This window comes from Chiloscyllium punctatum, chromosome 35 (assembly GCF_047496795.1).
Source record: "Chiloscyllium punctatum isolate Juve2018m chromosome 35, sChiPun1.3, whole genome shotgun sequence".
Lineage (NCBI taxonomy): Eukaryota > Metazoa > Chordata > Chondrichthyes > Orectolobiformes > Hemiscylliidae > Chiloscyllium > Chiloscyllium punctatum.
Window position 1 is genome coordinate 18,637,375 of NC_092773.1, and position 17,439 is coordinate 18,654,813.

Below are 17,439 nucleotides of genomic sequence, written 5' to 3' on the forward strand. Positions count from 1 at the left end.
CTGTTCTTCAATTTCCTTCCTAGTGCTTGATACTCCCCAAACAGGTCCTCCCTCCTAGCCTTGCCTTTGTTGTTTGTGTCAGTGTGGACCACAACAACTGAAGCCTCTTCCTCCTGCACAAATACCCTTTCAAATTGGTCAGAGATGTCCTGCACCCTGGCACCGGTCAGGCAACACACCATGCAGAATTTATGATCTGGCTTCAAAGTTTAAGATCTGTCCCCTTAATTATAGAATCTCCTATAATAATTACTTGTCATGACCTCAATAAGATTTATTTTTCCTAGGGAAGAGTCAAAAAGAAGTTGGAATGGGAGAAGGAAGGGAAATGTAAGTGGAAAGTAATATCAAGATAGCTATGATGGGAATGGCAGAGTCATGTGAGATAGCAAGATTGAGTGTGTGATCAGACCATGGTAATTAATAATGGAGAGAGACATTCACTGAGGAAAGAATTCAGAAGGGAAAGCAAGATGAGCTGAGTTGTGATTGAAATCACTTCGGTAGAACAATTGCTGGATGAGAGCAGAGGTTATATGTCAGTCTCTGATGAAGTATTTATTCCCAACAATTTATATATTTGCGAATATATATTGAAATGACTGTTATTGATTCTGAGACTTGTACATGAAGACAAGCCAAATATTGGTGCCCGAAGAAGGAATCGCTGTCATTTCTATTTTTAAATGTATTAGCAAAGTGCCATTTCTCAACTGTCAAAATTAAGAATCAAGAATTGATGAAGAGAAACTAATTTAATCCATTTTTCATTATTGTTAAAATACTTTTGACAATCAGTAAACAATACAATTGAAAAGGAATTTATTCTGCAGTTGTCAGGAAGTCGAAAACTAGAGACAGAAATTACCATTCTGTTGCTCTAACTGTAGGTAAGATACGCACTTTGGTTCATTAATTGATGAGGCAGAGTTCCAGAGTTGCACAACTCTCTAAGGGAAGAAAAGACTCCATCTACATCCGAAAAGAGCAATCGCCAATTTCAGAATACTACCCTCAGGTGTGAACTCAGCTGTACATCCTTCCCACATTCCCATTGTCAAGACCATTCAGGATCTTACACATTTCAATTAAGTCATCTCTCAACTCTTTTGAACTCCAGTGGAAACAAGACTGGACTTTGCAAATTATCCTCAGAAGAGGAAGGTCAGCTTATAGTGTTTCTCGAGCAGTGGCTACCACAGCTTTTAAATCTGGAAGCTGGATCAAGCCAGGTAAGGGTAGAATGGGCCTACCAGGTCGCAATACGCGGGCCCGGCTCGAACCAGCGCCTTCGCCCAGTGCTGTTCTGGCTGTAGAGCTATAGGGAGAGGCAGATACTCCTAGAAGCCTCTAGAAATCTTGGAAAAGATTCCCAAGCCATGATCTATAAGAAATCCAAGATCATATTATTCTAGGACGTTTCCCCAACTCTGGTCCGAAAGAGGAAGGCATTCGATGAGGCAAAGAAGTGTTTAAGGGACTTAAATATTCAGTACTCCTTACGCTACCCAGCGATGCTACGCTTTAACCATGAAGGATCCGTGTATAACTTCGGATCGCCAGAAAAGGCTAAGGAATTTTTGGACTCTCTTAGATAAATTGTAAGAGACAATGGATGTTGGTTTGCCTTTCCCCCACTCCGGTTTATATCCCCCCCCCTTTTTGTCCTTACCTTATTGTTTAATATTATCTTGGGGGATGGGGAGAGGGATTTATTTATTTGTTCTCTATTTAATGATTTTCTCCCCCCCCCGGGGTTTATTTTTATTATTCTATGTATGTATGTGTGTATATAAGCCGGGAGGTTTAGTTAATGTTGGTGGGGGGAGGTGGTTACCTTATTCTATTTTACCTCTGTCTCTAGGAGCGGGGTTGTTTTCCCTTGCTATTTTGTATTATTGTATTTAATTATTATTTGTTGAGGTTGTAATTTTATAGTTATATAAGTTTATACATGGTATTAACATTACCAAATATATCCAGGTGTGGGGGGGGGGTGGTATAGGGTGCTCACTGTTACCTCTAGCTTTGGATTATATCTGAATTCTCTTCATCCTATTGAGGAGCGCCTGGGTCAAGGGTGGGGCATTGGTTGGGAGAGAATACGATGGACCTTTGGAAAGGAAGTGACACCCTCTGTGAACAACGGGGAAAATCTCCATTTAAATATGTTTTTTTTAATTATTTAGAAATAGTTTTTTATTATACTGTTGTGAGTGTATTAGAGAGCCTTTATTTTTGTGAATTTTATATGCTCTATGCTCGGGATGTTTTGACAATAGACAATAGACAATAGGTGCAGGAGTAGGCCATTCAGCCCTTCAAGCCTGCACCGCCATTCAATATGATCATGGCTGATCATTCCTAATCAGTATCCTCTTCCTGCCTTATCTCCATAACCCTTGATTCCACTATCTTTGAGAGCTCTATCCAACTCTTTCTTAAATGATTCCAGAGACTGGGCCTCCACTGCCCTCTGAGGCAGAGCATTCCACACAGCCACCACTCTCTGGGTGTAGACGTTTCTCCTCATCTCTGCCCTAAATGGTCTACCCAGTATTTTTAAGCTGTATCCTCTGGTTCGGCACTCACCCATCAGCGGAAACATGTTTCCTGCTGCCAGAGTGTCCAATCCTTTCATAATCTTATATGTCTCAATCAGATCCCCTCTCAGTCTTCTAAACTCAAGGGAATACAAGCCCAGTCGCTTCAGTCTTTCAGTGTAAGGTAATCCCGCCATTCCAGGAATTGATCTCGTGAACCTCCGCTGCACTCCCTCAATAGCCAGAATGTCTTTCCTCAAATTTGGAGACCAGAACTGCACACAATACTCCAGGTGTGGTCTCACCAGGGCCCTGTACAGCTGCATAAGCACCTCTGCTTCTATACTCAATTCCTCTTGTTATGAAGGCCAACATGCTATAAGCCTTCTTCACTAGCTGCTGTACCTGCATGCTTGCCTTCATTGACTGGTGGGTACAAAAACACCCAGATCTCTCTGTACTGCCCCTTTACCTAAATTGATTCCATTGAGGTAGTAATCTGCCTTCCTGTTCTTGCCACCAAAGTGGATAACCATACATTTATCCACATTAAACTGCATCTGCCATGCATCTGACCACTCACCTAACTTGTCCAGGTCATTCTGTAATCTCCTAACATCCTCCTCACATTTCACCCTGCCACCCAGCTTTGTATCATCAGCAAATTTGCTAATGTTATTGCTGATACCATCTTCTATATCATTAACATATATCGTTAAAAGCTGCGGTCCCAGCACGGATCCCTGCGATACCCCACTGGTCACTGCCTGCCATTCCGAAATGGAGCCGTTTATCACTACCCTTTGGACTGAAAATTGGTTGGCTGATAGGAAACAATCTAGTACTTTGCCCCCAATTCCATGCGCCCTAATTTTACTCACTAACCTCCTGTGTGGGACTTTATCAAAAGCTTTCTGAAAGTCCAGGTACACTACATCTACTGGATCTCCCTCTTCCATCCTCAAAAAATTCAAGAAGATTAGTCAAGCATGATTGCCCCTTCATAAATCCGTGCTGACTCTGACCTATCCTGTTACTACTATCCAGATGTGTCGTAATTTCATCCTTTATAATAGACTCCAGCATCTTTCCCACCACTGAGGTCAGACTAACTGGTCTATAATTTCCTGCTTGCTCTCTCCCACCTTTCTTAAAAAGTGGTATAACATTAGCCAACCTCCAATCCTCAGGAACCGACACCGAATCTATTGAACTCTGGAAAATAATCACCAACGCATCCACGATTTCTGGAGCCACCTCCTTCAGTACCCTGGGATGTAGACCATCAGGCCCCGGAGACTTATCAACCTTCAGACCTAACAGTCTCTCCAACATCAAATCCTGGCAAATATAAATTCCCTTAAGTTCAGGTCCTTCAGCCACTGTTACCTCAGGGAGATTGCTTGTGTCTTCCCCAGAGAACACAGATCTGAAGTACCCATTTAATTCTTCTGCCATTTCTTTGTTCCCAATAATATATTCCTCTGTTTGTCTTCAAGGGCCCAATTTTAGTCCGAACCATTTTTTTGCCTTGCACATACCTAAAAAAGCTTTTACTATCCTCCTTTATATTATTGGCCAGTTTACCTTCGTACCTCATTTTCCCTCTGCGTATTTCCTTCTTAGTAATCCTCTGTTGCTCTTTAAAAGCTTCCCAGTCCTCAGTTTTCCCACTTATCTTTGCTATGTTATACTTTTTCTCTTTTAACTTTATATGTTTCTTAACTTCCCTCGTAAGCCACGGCCACCCATGCCTCCTCCTAGGATCTTTCTTCCTTTTAAGAATGAACTGATCCTGTAACTCCTGCATTATACTCAGAAATATCCACCATTGTGGATGACTCCACAGTCATCCCTGCTAGGGTATTGCACCACTGAACTTTGGCCAGCTCCTCCCTCATAGCTCCATAGTTCCCTTTATTCAACAGAAGTACTGTCACTTCCGACTGTACCCTCTCCCTCTCAAATTGCAGATTGAAGCTTAATGTATTACGGTCACTACTTCCCAATGGCTCCTTCACTTCGAGGTCTCTGACCAATCCTGGTTCGTTACACAATACCAGATCCAGAATTGCCTTCTCCCTGGTCGGCTCCAGCACCAGCTGCTCTTAAGAATCCATCTCTGAGGCACTCCACAAAGTCTCTTTCTTGAGGTCCAATACCATCCTGATTCTCCCAGTCTACCTGCATGTTAAAATCCCCCATAACAACTGTAATAACATCTTTGCGACAGGCCAATTTCAGCTCCTGATTCAACTTACATCCGACATCCAGACTACTTTTTGGGGTCCTGTAGATGACTCCCAAGAGGGTCTTTTTACCCTTAGTATTTAGCAGCTCTATCCACACTGACTCTACATCCCCTGACTCTAGGTCCCCACCGCGCATGGGACTGAATATCCTCCCTTACCAACAAGGCCACCCCACCCCCTCTGCCCGTCAGTCCATCCTTACGATAGCACGTGTAGCCTTGAATATTCATTTCCCAGGCCCTGTCCACTTGAAGCCACGTCTCAGTTATCCCCACAATTTCCCCTCCCGAGGGGTCTCGGATTTGCCCAGATGATTATGGTTGATCAGTCGGTTAAGTGGTACACCTGGAATGTTAAGAGAAGTAATTCGCCAGTCAAAAGGAAGAAAATATTATCAAATCTTAAGAAAGAAAGAGTTGATATAGCTCTCCAACAGGAGAGGCATCTGTTGGATAAAGAACGCTTGAAATTACGACAGGGTGGATTTGATCAGGCCTTTTTTTCTTCTTTTAGCTCAAAAAGTAGGGGAGTTGTTATTCTTGTTCGGAAGAATTTCCCTTTCAAAATCCTAAATCAGATAAAAGACTAATCTGGACGATATATTCTGATTAAAGCCCTTATAAATGGAGAGGAATATGGGATTTTAAATTTGTACTGCCCCCCGGCACACCCCTTTAAATTTATAACGGAAGCCTTCTCAAAATTGAAGGCTCTTGGTGCCCGTCATACAATTATAGGGGGAGATTTTAATTGTATTATGGATCCAGAAATAGATAGGATTCCCAAGAGTACTGCAGGAGTATCTCCCAGATCAAGACAATTGGTGGATCTGAACAAAGAATTAGGATTAGTAGATGTATGGAGATGTCTTCATCCAGAGGGCAGAGATTTTTCTTTTTACTTCAATCCACATAAATGCCATACCAGAATTGATATGTTTTTTGCCCCCTAGATTTTTAAAAATTCCATATCATCCTGTAAAATAGGTAGTATAGCTAATCCAAGTTATTAATACATTTAGCGCATTCTCAGGCTATAAAATTAACTTCTCAAAATCAGAGGCTATGCCAATGGGTGGCCTTGCTATGATACCCCACTTATTGGACGGATCCCATTTTCCCTTTCGTTGGTCCCTGGAGGGTTTCTTACATTTAGGCATTTTTTATTACCCCAGTATTTGGTCAGTTATACAAGGCTAACTTTGTGTATTTACTGGAAAGGATAAGGCAGGACCTCCAGCGATGGGGAGACCTTCCAATTTCCTGGCTGGGTAGGATAGCACTAATTAAAATGAATGTCCTGCTCCGTCTCCTATACCCTATGAGAATGCTTCCGGTGATGCTGCTGAGGCTGGTACTACGTAAATTAGATGGCTGGTTGGGTTCCTTTATCTGGAATCATAGACGGCCTCTCATTAAGCTGAAGAAGCTACAGCTTCCACAGGCAAGGGGAGGATTGGACTTCCCAGATTTTAGGAAATATCAGTTAAGTTCCTTATTAAGTTACATAGCTGATTGGGTCTTGTTTGATCCACAATCAATCTGGCTGGACATCGAGGCTTCTCAAGTAAAATGCCCACTTATTAGCCTTTTATTTTCAGACAAAAGGAAAATCATTACGGATCACTGTAAAAACCCTATAATACTGAATACAATTAAAGCTTGGAATATAATGTGGCAAAATGAGGGCAACTCACATAAAACACCCCCCTATGCACTGATAGTGGGAGCATGGGGATTCCAACCGGGGTTTACAGACGCCACTTTTAAACTCTGGAGATCCAGGGGTATCTCATGTTTAGGGGATCTATTTAAAGATGTCTTTTGAACAGCTGCGTCAGAAATTCGGATTACCAAATGGAGACTTCCAAATTCGAGACTATATACAGAAGAAGACTACGTTATTAGATAGTCTTTATAAATCAGATAGAGAACTACAACCAATGGGGGTATCCTCCATCAGTACTATTTATCATTTACGACATGATGAAGAATCGGGAGATATGGACAATCTGCTTAAAACATGGGATCAGGAATTGGGACTAGAAATCTCTATAAAAACGTGGAATGACATTTGGGAAAACGCCAGAAGAATCACCATCTGTAACAGAACTCAGGCTATCCAGCTGAAGATACTTCATAGGGCCCATATAGCACCGGATCGATTGGCAAAATTTAAGGCAGGGGCATCTCTAATGTGTCCCAACTGTAAAAAGAGGTGGGCACTCTTGTACATTGTTTATGGACCTGTCATAAGATCCGTAGATACTGGACAAAAGTAGCAAGTGCCCTGACAGAAATTTTAGGAACGGAAATTAAAGTGGACCCCGTATCTCTCCTTTTGGGCTTTTTGAACTTATCCTCCCTGGACATGCATGGGAAAACACTATTTTCTATTCTCTCTTTCTGTGCAAGGAAAAATATTTTGGTAAACTGGGTGGCTGAGGGCCCCCCTGGACTTTCAAACTGACACAGATTAATTATGGAATGTATCCCCCTTGACTTCCTTACAAATATGGTGCACCGAAAGACAGAATTATTTTATAAAATATGGCAGCCCTTCTTGAATTATATGAATACAGATATTTCAGCTATCCTAACAAGGGCTTTTACTTAATTGAGATTACGAACCTGGCTGGTCTGGGGCCCCTTGGGTGAGGAATCCCGCACGAATACGGGTTTTGTTACATTTGATGTTAACACATTCCGAGCATGTATCTCACTACCCAATTTCTATGTTATCCGCTGTTTTTTTTTTCCTCTTTCTCTTATTTGAATAATGTAAGAGACTTAAATATACACTCTGGTTAGTTGTAGGTTAGATTAGTAGTTAGTTGAGTTTTGTTTATTTTTCTCAGTATTTTTCTTTTGTTAAATTTTGGTTATTATATATTTAAGATTTAATTGTATATCAATGTTTGTACTTGAGTGTTTTGTTTATTTTTGTAAACTTGTAAAAATGTTAAATTTCTAATAAAAATATCTATAATAAAAAAAGAAGTTCTTTTAAGAACACAGGATGAAGTCTATTTGGCCAAGAGCCTTTTCCAGCTCCCAGTTTCCTTCATACCCTTGTTATTGTAATGTTGTCTTGATTTAGAGATATACTTCAAATTTTTTTTGTATCCTCTGCCATGAAGACAGAAGCAAAAGTATTTGAACACTTCATCTGCCATTGCTGTGTTGTCTATCAACTCCTTCTTCTCTGGAGGACCAACATTCTCTTTTCTCAATCTTTTTGCTTGAAAATTCCCAGAGAAATCTTGTTCTCGGTTTTTTTACATTCCTCTCATAGTCTAATTTCTTCCTTCTAATGAACCAATTAGTCATGCTCTGCTGTTCTTTATATTCGGACCAATAATCTGTCCTGCCACTGATATTTCACATAATTATATGATTTTTCTTCAAGTTTCATGCCTTCCCGAAACTCCTTAGTTAACAATGGCTGGTGGTTCCTCCCTTTTGAAGTTTTCTTCACTGTAGAAGTATACAATATCTGCCATTCTGTCTATTAATCTATTATCCAAGCCCATTATAGAATGCCAGTTTACTTTAACTAACTCAATTTTCATGTCCACATAGTTGTTTTTATTTAAGTAGTGAATACTAGTCTCGGACTCAGTCTTCTCTGTTTCAAACCGGATGTAAAATGCAATCACATTGTGATGCAATATAGGGGTGTCATAAATGTGTGGTGATGAATTAATTCTGTGACATTACACAATATCAAGTCTAACGTAACCAGCTACTTGGCCAATTCCAAAACATGTTACCTTATGAAAAATTCTTGAGTATTCTATGAACTCCCCATCCAAGCCACTACTCACAAGCTGATTTTTTTTCCAGTTTATACATAAATTAAACTCACTCATGATTACTGCCATTCCTTTATTACAAACACCCAATATTTCTTCTTGACCATTTTGTCCCACATTGTGGTTTACTGTTAGGAAATCTGTAGACCACGCCTCGTAGTAACTTCATTCCTTAACACTTACTCATCTCCATCCAAATTGATTCTATGTTCTGATTTACTGAACCAAGTTCATCTCTAAGTATTGCATAAGTGTTATACATTTTCATCAGAGCTCCCCTGCACTGTTAGCTCGCTTCATATTTTTCTTTAATGTCATATTCAAATCGAAAATAGGACCCAACCCTTTCTATCCCGAAGTCATGTTTCCGAAATGGTGATCAGATCTATCAATTGTTTCCTTTGCTGTGCAGAGTCAGATACAGAGCGTTTAGATGGTCTTTTTTGATGATTGCAACATCTACCTTGTTTCTTTTCCTTTGTCATGTTTACTGCTTGATGAGTTGTCATCTTTGCCTTGTTGGTGATGTTGTTTTAATAGGCTTGAAGAGCTTTCTTCTTCTTGTCAATGAGATCTTGGTAATATGGTTGTTCTTGTTGAACCAGCCTTGGTGTCTCCTGGTTTCGTCGCAGGATGAGATGATAGCTGTCTTTGGCTCTTTACAGCTTCCCACCACTCCATTAAAATGGATGATTTCAAGATTTTGTGAAAGACGTTGTTAGCTTGATTTTGAAGTTGCTCACACTGAATTTTATTTTGAACTATTTCTTCACCTTCAGCTGCTTTTGGTGTGATTTGAAGGACATGGAATAGTAGATGAGCCAATGGTCTGTCCAGCAGTTATCTGCACACCTCATCGTTTTGTCCTCAGGATCAAAAGACAAATGGGATCAATCATGTGCCATTGCTTAGATTGTGGATGCCTGCAAGAAATGGTGAACTTGTCTTTTTGGTGGAATAGTGTGTCAGTGATAACCAGCTGGCATTCAATATTGATGAGTGGGAGAATTACTTTGGAATTCTGACAGTACTCACTGATGGTAATCTGGGAGAATCCTTTGAGATCAAGACAGGAGTCAAGATCAAGACAGGAGTCAAGCAGGGATGTATTATCACTCCCACCCATTTCCCCATCTTTATCGTTACAATTCTTCATATTGTCAAGCATGAGCTTTTCAAGTGGCATGGACATTGACTCCAGTATGGACAGAAAACGTTTCAAACTCAACCCGTTGAAATCCAAGAAGAAAATGCTCATGACATCACGCATGGAACTTCAGTATGCAGATGACAATGTCATCTTTGCTCTCTCAAAAGAGAATCTTAACATCTTCATGGAAACATACTGAAGAATTAGTGCCAGCCTCAATCTCAAGAAAGCTCAAGTCCATTATCAACCTCTCCTCGGGGACATTTCAGTCTATCCCCTCCATTAAGATCAACTGAGAAATCTTCCCAAACTTCGAACATTTCCCCTATCCAGGGAGCTCGCTCTTATCCGAGGCCAACACTGATGCACGCAAATCATGAGCGACACATTTGATGCCGAAAGATGAGAGATTTTGATGACCACACCATCCATACTTGTACCACGATCCTTGTTTATAAGGCAATCATTCTTCTGATTCTTCGATATGGCTTCAAAGCTTGGATTACATATCGATGCCACCCCAAGGCCCTGATGTAATACCATCAATGCGGCTTCAGATGGATTCTCTACATCAGCTGAGAGGAGATACAATCATCAGTGTCCTTGAAGGAGCCAATAGCACCAGCATTGAGGCCATGATCATCCAAAATTAACTCCACTAGGCTGGCCACATGTTTAGGGTGCCCACATTCTGACTACCAAAGCGAATCTCCTTTCTGTTGTGAATGTTCTCAAGAAGCATCACTGGACTGAAACTTTATCTCTGATTTCTCTCCACAGATGCTGCCAGATCTGCTGAAATGTTTTAGCATTTTTGTGTTTTACTTTCCAGTCTTCTTTATCCAGCTTAAGGAAGGCACACAAACAAGAAGTGGACCAAGGCAGTGCTTCAAGACTCCTTGAAAGATTATCTTAAGAAATGCAAACTCAATGTCAACACTTAGTAGATCCTCATTCAGAAGAAACCAACTTAGAGGAATCTCTGAGGACTTAATTCTTCAAGACGACCCATCAGCAAAAGTAGTACAAAAAGGGAACCTGAGAAAGGAGTGCCAGCAATCTCAAAGCCAAAGGCCAATTCCATCTCCAGGAAACACTTGCCGAATGTGTGGTCAGAGATAAGACTCTAGGATCAAGATCAGGATCAGGATCATCAGCCACACAAAGACCCACAGAATCTATGACCAGTGGCACGAAATTTCCCAGTTGGACAATTGTACTAATTAGTGAATGATTGCTGACGACTACCATCTTTGAGTTTTTTTTAAATGATACTATTTTGTTTTTTATGTGTACTGTATTAAAACTTAAGAATAGGAAAGAAAGATCTTTACCACTTACCATAGACACTCTCTTTGTCCTGTTACAGAGCAACATTCATTTCCAGTCATCTACAATTAATCTAGCTCTGTCTTGGACTGCCTACCTCAAGATCCTCACTTTGCCCACTATGTCAGTGTTGCTGACTGCATGTGTCAGGGTCCTCACTACATCCACTCCTCGATACCATGTTAGGGCAACCATGTTCAAATTTTAAAAACACTTTAGCGTTGAATTGGATGATTGGTTATGAGAAGTGTGGTTCAACTACAGTCAATTTCATAGGATGTGGCAAGAATTGATGGCAAAGTTTTTAATACATGATAAGATTCAGCCACAGTGGTTTTGAGCTTCCCACCAATCAACGAGAATATGATGGTTGTTGGTCAAGTAGTCTGAGGAGTTAGAGGTAATGGAGTTTTCCAAGAAGTGGTGGATTTGGGTATCGTCACCATATTCATATTGCTGTCTATAAGTCTGAGGATGATGTTTCTAAGCGGTGAAATCTGAATGAAGGGGAGGTCAAAGATACATGTCTTGTGAATTCCCAAAGTATTCATCTCCAAAAGGGAAGAGAAGTTGCTGATCAAGACATTGTGGTTGCAATCAGATTGGTAACAATGGAGCCAAATGAGGATAGTTACCCTTGAAGTGGTGATGCAGGACAGGCGTTGGTCAAGAATGATTTGTCCACTTTGTGAAAAGTAGCAGTATCAGCAAGAAGGATGAGGATGATACACCATTGATACCGTCCCTATTATCATTAGTTAGAGATAGTTGGTTTTGTGTCATGGATAAATTCTGATTAGACAATTTTTGATGGAGAGTGAAAATGAGAAATGAATTGAAAGACAAAAATACATTCAAGGATTCGAGAGGATTAATTAAGTAGAAGATGGTGTGGTAGTATACAAGGATCAGGATTGAAGAGGTTTTTTGAGGATGGATGATTACAGTTCTCTTGGAAGACAGGATAGTGAAGGAACGTAAACCATTGCCACTGTAACCAGCTTTGGGACCTGTGAAAATGGGTGCTTGTCAATTCATGTGAATTGAGGAAAGAGAGCAGGACATGTATCTCATGAATCTCATTGGAACGATTACGAGAGAAGATGACTTAGAAACTAAAGAGGGATTGGATTCAAGGGTAAAGTCAATGGCAGGTACCAGGAGAGGGAGCTTTTTTTAAAATAATAAGTGGAAATAGTGGAGACAGGAGAGACAGCTGAATGGATAGTCTCAATCTGGTGACTCAGAAAGGCAAATAAATATATCAGCTTCTCAAATCAGATGCTGACTTTGGGAATAGAGGGAGTGGGGGAAAGTTTAAGGAGATGCTTGGCAGTGGGCAAAATACATTATCATTGCTCCCCTGGATAGTGGGCAGTTTTAAATAGAGATGAATGAGGCCAGACTGTGTTGATACAAGTCAATGAGATTTTGCAATAAATAGTTAAACAAATTCAATCACAAATGAATGATAGGTTATTAATCCTAATCCCCAACATTTAAATTTACTGCCGTATAAAAAGAATCTTCAAAATCCTGGCAAGAATTGGTTGCTACAATACATGATGGGTATCAGAATGTGGGAAGGGTCACTAACACGTTGCATTGCTTTTCTTTGTTCTTGTGTCTTCTTCACTCATGGCTAACAAAGCATACATTGTTATTGTGAGTCACATCATTCTATTTTTGAAATCTGCATATCTTTTCTAATCTTATTCTAGATAAGGCAAAGAGTGATCAGCCAGACCTATATCATCCAAGCATAGCAATAGTTCATACAGTCAATCATGTCCACCCTGCCATGCATTTTAGACTCACTTAAGAGAAAGTGATGAAATTGGTTTAGTGACAGAAAACAAAGGGTGATTATTCACAGGTACATTTGCAACTGGAAGACCATTCTTGGTGAGGTTCTGCAGTTTCAGGACGAGGTTTTACATTTTCCTTGGTATATACATATGTGCAAGTTTACAGATGCTGCTGCAAAGATTGGTCATGTGGTTGATAGCGAGGAACAAAGTTGTAGATTGCAGGAAGACATCAATGGATTTAGTCGGTGTGCAGAAAAGTGACAATAGGAATTCAATGCAAGCAACTGTGAGGTAATGCATTTGAGGAAGGTTTCCTATCACTAAATTAATTTTGTATCCAAATTATTACTGGCCCTTTTATTCCATCAACTCGAACTTTTCTCACATGTCAGTTGTGTGGCAGTGAATCAAATGCCTTCTGGGAGTCCACATATTCCCTCCGCGACTACCTGGTCAGGTCCACACCCCCCAACAACCCACCCTCCAATCCTGGCACTTTCCCCTGCCACCGCAGGAACTGTAAAACCTGTGCCCACACCTCTTCCCTCACCTCTATCCAAGGCCCTAAAGGAGCCTTCCACATCCATCAAAGTTTCACCTGCACATCCACTAATATCATTTATTGTATCCGTTGCTCCCGATGTGGTCTCCTCTACATTGGGGAGACTGGGCGCCTCTTAGCAGAGCGCTTTAGGGGACACCTCTGAGACACCCGCACCAATCAACCAAACCGCCCCGTGGCCCAACATTTCAACTCCCCCTCCCACTCTGCCAAGGACATGGAGGTCCTGGCCTCCTTCACTGCCGCTCCCTCACCACCAGACTCCTGGAGGAAGACGCCTCATCTTCCGCCTCGGAACACTTCAACCCCAGGGCATCAATGTGGACTTCAACAGCTTCCTCATTTTCCCTTCCCCCACCTCATCCTAGTTTCAAACTTCCAGCTCAGCACACTCTCCTTGACTGGTCCGGACTTGTCGAACCTGCCTATCTCCTTTTCCACCGATCCACTCCACCCTCTCCTCCGTGACTTATCACCTTCATCTCCTACCCCACTCACCCATTGTACTCTATGCTACTCTCTCCCCACCCCCACCCTCCTCTAGCTTATCTCTCCTTGCTTCAGGCTCACTGCCTTTATTCCTGATGAAGGGCTTTTGCCCGAAACGTCGATTTCGCTGCTCGTTGGATGCTGCCTGAACTGATGTGCTCTTCCAGCACTACTAATCCAGTATATACCACATCAGTCTGATTAACTAGCAATGTTACTTCATGGAAAAACTCCACTGAGTTAGTTAAACATGACTTTGCCTCAAGACATTCATGCTGGCTATCCTTAATTAACCTACATTTGTCAATATGGTGATTAAGTTTGTCTCAAATTATTATTTCTCCAAATTATCCAAACACCGACACTGAACTGACTGGTGTAGTTGCATTCAACTTTCATACTCCTTTGCTTTGTTTACTTGCTTTATCACTGTTCCTCTAAACCATTTCTCCCACTGTTAGAAGGAAGGTGAGACACAAAGTTAATATTAAGACCGCATACTTTTGCGGGCAGTATGGTATACATGGGAGGTCAAACCTACAGTTCAACTATACTTAGTTTTGACAAGTTTCGATTGCAGTTCTCATCAGAAGGAAGGCTTGTGTTACACTGAAAATTGCAGGTGCTGTTCATTAAGTTATATGTAAGAAAGAAACTCCTTGCAATGATTTCCACAAAAATCGCTGAAAAAGACTCATTTTGTCAACACCTTTGTCTTAACACTCATCCAAACAATTTTTATGAAATGCCAAAGAAAGGGGAAAACAACATTTATCCTTTGAGAGGACAATCCTAATTGATGAGCAAATTAATTCCGATTAATCTCCACATTAATGTGGAGAATGGACCAGTTAATAATGACAGACAGTTCCATGCCAAACTTTATGTTTGAATTTTAAACCAAGCCAGTTGACTGTACTTAGTCAATGCATTGCCCTGAGAAATGAACCAGAGAGTCACGTCATTTGCTTTGTCAAGTTAAAACTGTATGTATACATGTTTTTATCTGCCTGCAAAAAACAGGGCCCTGTGTCAGGATTAATATATGCAACTTCTCGTACATATAAGTGCACCACACTATCAACCTGATACAGGACTGTTTCACAAATGTCCAATTACATATGGTGTTGTAAGTTTTGCAAGCATAAGCTGGTTGGTTAAGAATGGCTAAAAAAAAAGACCAAGAAAAGAGAAATTTCTTCACCCAGTGAGTGATGAGCCTGGGGAATTCTTTGTCATAGAAAGTGGTTGAGGCCAAAATATTGAATGATTCCAAGAAGGAGTTGGATAGAGTTCTTGGGGCGAGAGTGATAAGTTATGAGAAGACAATGACAGAGGTACTGAGTTGGATGATCCCATTGAAGGGTGGAGCAGGCTAGGAGGGGTGAATGACCTGCTTTGGCCCCTATGTGCTCATGCCTGACAAACCAAAGGGATTCTTTCCATGAAGCCTGCAGACAAGCACCTGTAAACTGCCTTCCCAGTTAGTTGTTCTGTCTGTCTATAACACCCACATTTATATTTCTGCATGTATCTGTCAGGGTGTTTTTTTAAGGGACTTGAGATTTACCCAGTAAAGTTGTATTTCAACGTTTTGTAATGGTGTATCTGTAGTTTGGTCTATTCAATTGTAATAAATAATCATTCTTGTTAAGTACACAAATAAAAATGGCTTTTCATTAATGAGTTCATTCTCCATGGTAATACTTCCACCAAAGTCTACTTGCGAACCAATCAGCGCTATTCTCCCATATATAATAAATCTTATTTTCCCGTTTTTTTTAAAAGAAACACATTCACAGGTTGTGGGCATCACTGGCTAGGCCAGCACTTATTGCACATATCTAATGCCCAAAAGGCAGTTAAGAGTCAACTATGTTGCTGTGGATCTGGAGTCATATGTTGGCCAGACCAGGAAATGAACCCAGATGAGTTTTTCCAACAATCAATGACAGTTTCAAGACCATCATGAACTTCCTAGTTCCAGATTTTCTTCGATTGAATCTGCCACGGTGGGATTTGAACCCAGGCCCCCAGAACATTACCTGGAACTTTGGATTACCAGTTGAGCAATAATACCACTGGGCCATTCCTCCCTTGTAGTTATGCATATTGTCCGGATGAGTGCAAGATAAAATGCTTCAACAAAATGTGTTTTATTCACAAAATTATAATACGAGGTTAAGTTCAGATTGGTTCAGAGATTCTATCATCAAATATGGTTTGTTATTAAGATTTTGGCAATATCAGACTAATGCAAACTAACCGTGAATAAAAACAAGACTGAAGTTCACTGTCTTTTGGGAGTGGGATGTGCAGGTGATGGGATCCTGCATAAAAAGTGGGTTTTTTCAGGTTTTGAGTTGGATTTAAGACCAAGCTGCAAAATAAATTGTAATACTGACTGATGTATTTTTTTGATGGGTGACAGGAGACAAATTATTTCAAATTGATGAAGGCCCCTCCGCCAATTCCACATTCCAGCAAGTCACCTTGAACCCTCATGGAATCTTTTAATAAACTCACTCACAAAATGTTCTTTGTTCTGTTATTTTGCAGAATAAAAGCTTTTCAAAAAATTACAGAAACACAGAGCATGGTAGTTGTGACAGTGATAGAATTTTCTGATGTTTCACTGTCTTCTTTGAAATGTCTGTGTGAACCAAATAAGCAGTCATGGAGTCATAGAGATGTACAGCATGGAAACAGGCCCTTTGGTCCAACCTGTCCATGCCGATCAGTATCCCAACCCAATCTCGTCCCACCTGCCAGCACCCAGCCCATATCCCTCCAAACCTTTCCTATTCATTTACCCATCCAGATGCCTTTTAATGTTGTAATTGTACCAGCCTCCACCACTTCTTCCGGCAGCTCATTCCATACATGCACCCCACTCTCTGCGTGAAAAAGTTGCCCCTTAGGTCCCTTTTATATCTTTCCCCTCTTGCCTTAAACCTATGTCCCTCTAGTTCTGGACTCCCCCACCTCAGGGAACAGACTTTGTCTATTTACCCTATCCATGCTCCTCAAGATTTTATAAACCTCTATAAGGTCAACCCTCAGCCTCTGATGCTCGAGGGAAAACAGCCCTAGGCTGTTCAACCTCTCCCCTTAGCTCAAACCCTACAACCCTGGCAACATCCCTATAAATCTTTTTTTGAACCCTTTCAAGTTTCACAACATCCTTCCGATAGGAAGGAGACGAGAACTGCACACAATATTCCAAAAGTGGCCTAATAAATGTCCCATACAGTAATTAATAATTAATAAAATTGAAACTTTGAGCATTTTGCATTACTGCAGAATCAGAGGCAAATGGTGCCTCTCATCATTTATTATGGCCTAAAAGCGTGACCAACCACTGTGTAATTTATATCGGCCATCACCTTATATTCAGAGTGTATTTGTATATCTTGTATCCAATTTGTCAATCACCAAAACATTGACTGAAAAGCAGAAATTGTTGGATTCTGTGGTTGAAGAGGTTAG

General features: G+C 40.8%; 1 protein-coding gene across 7 annotated transcripts in view; it reads right to left on the reverse strand.

Annotated features, from left to right (window-relative positions):
• tet3 (tet methylcytosine dioxygenase 3) overlaps positions 1-17,439 on the reverse strand; it is a 380,734-nt gene that overhangs the window by 135,027 nt on the left and 228,268 nt on the right. The window lies entirely within an intron of this gene.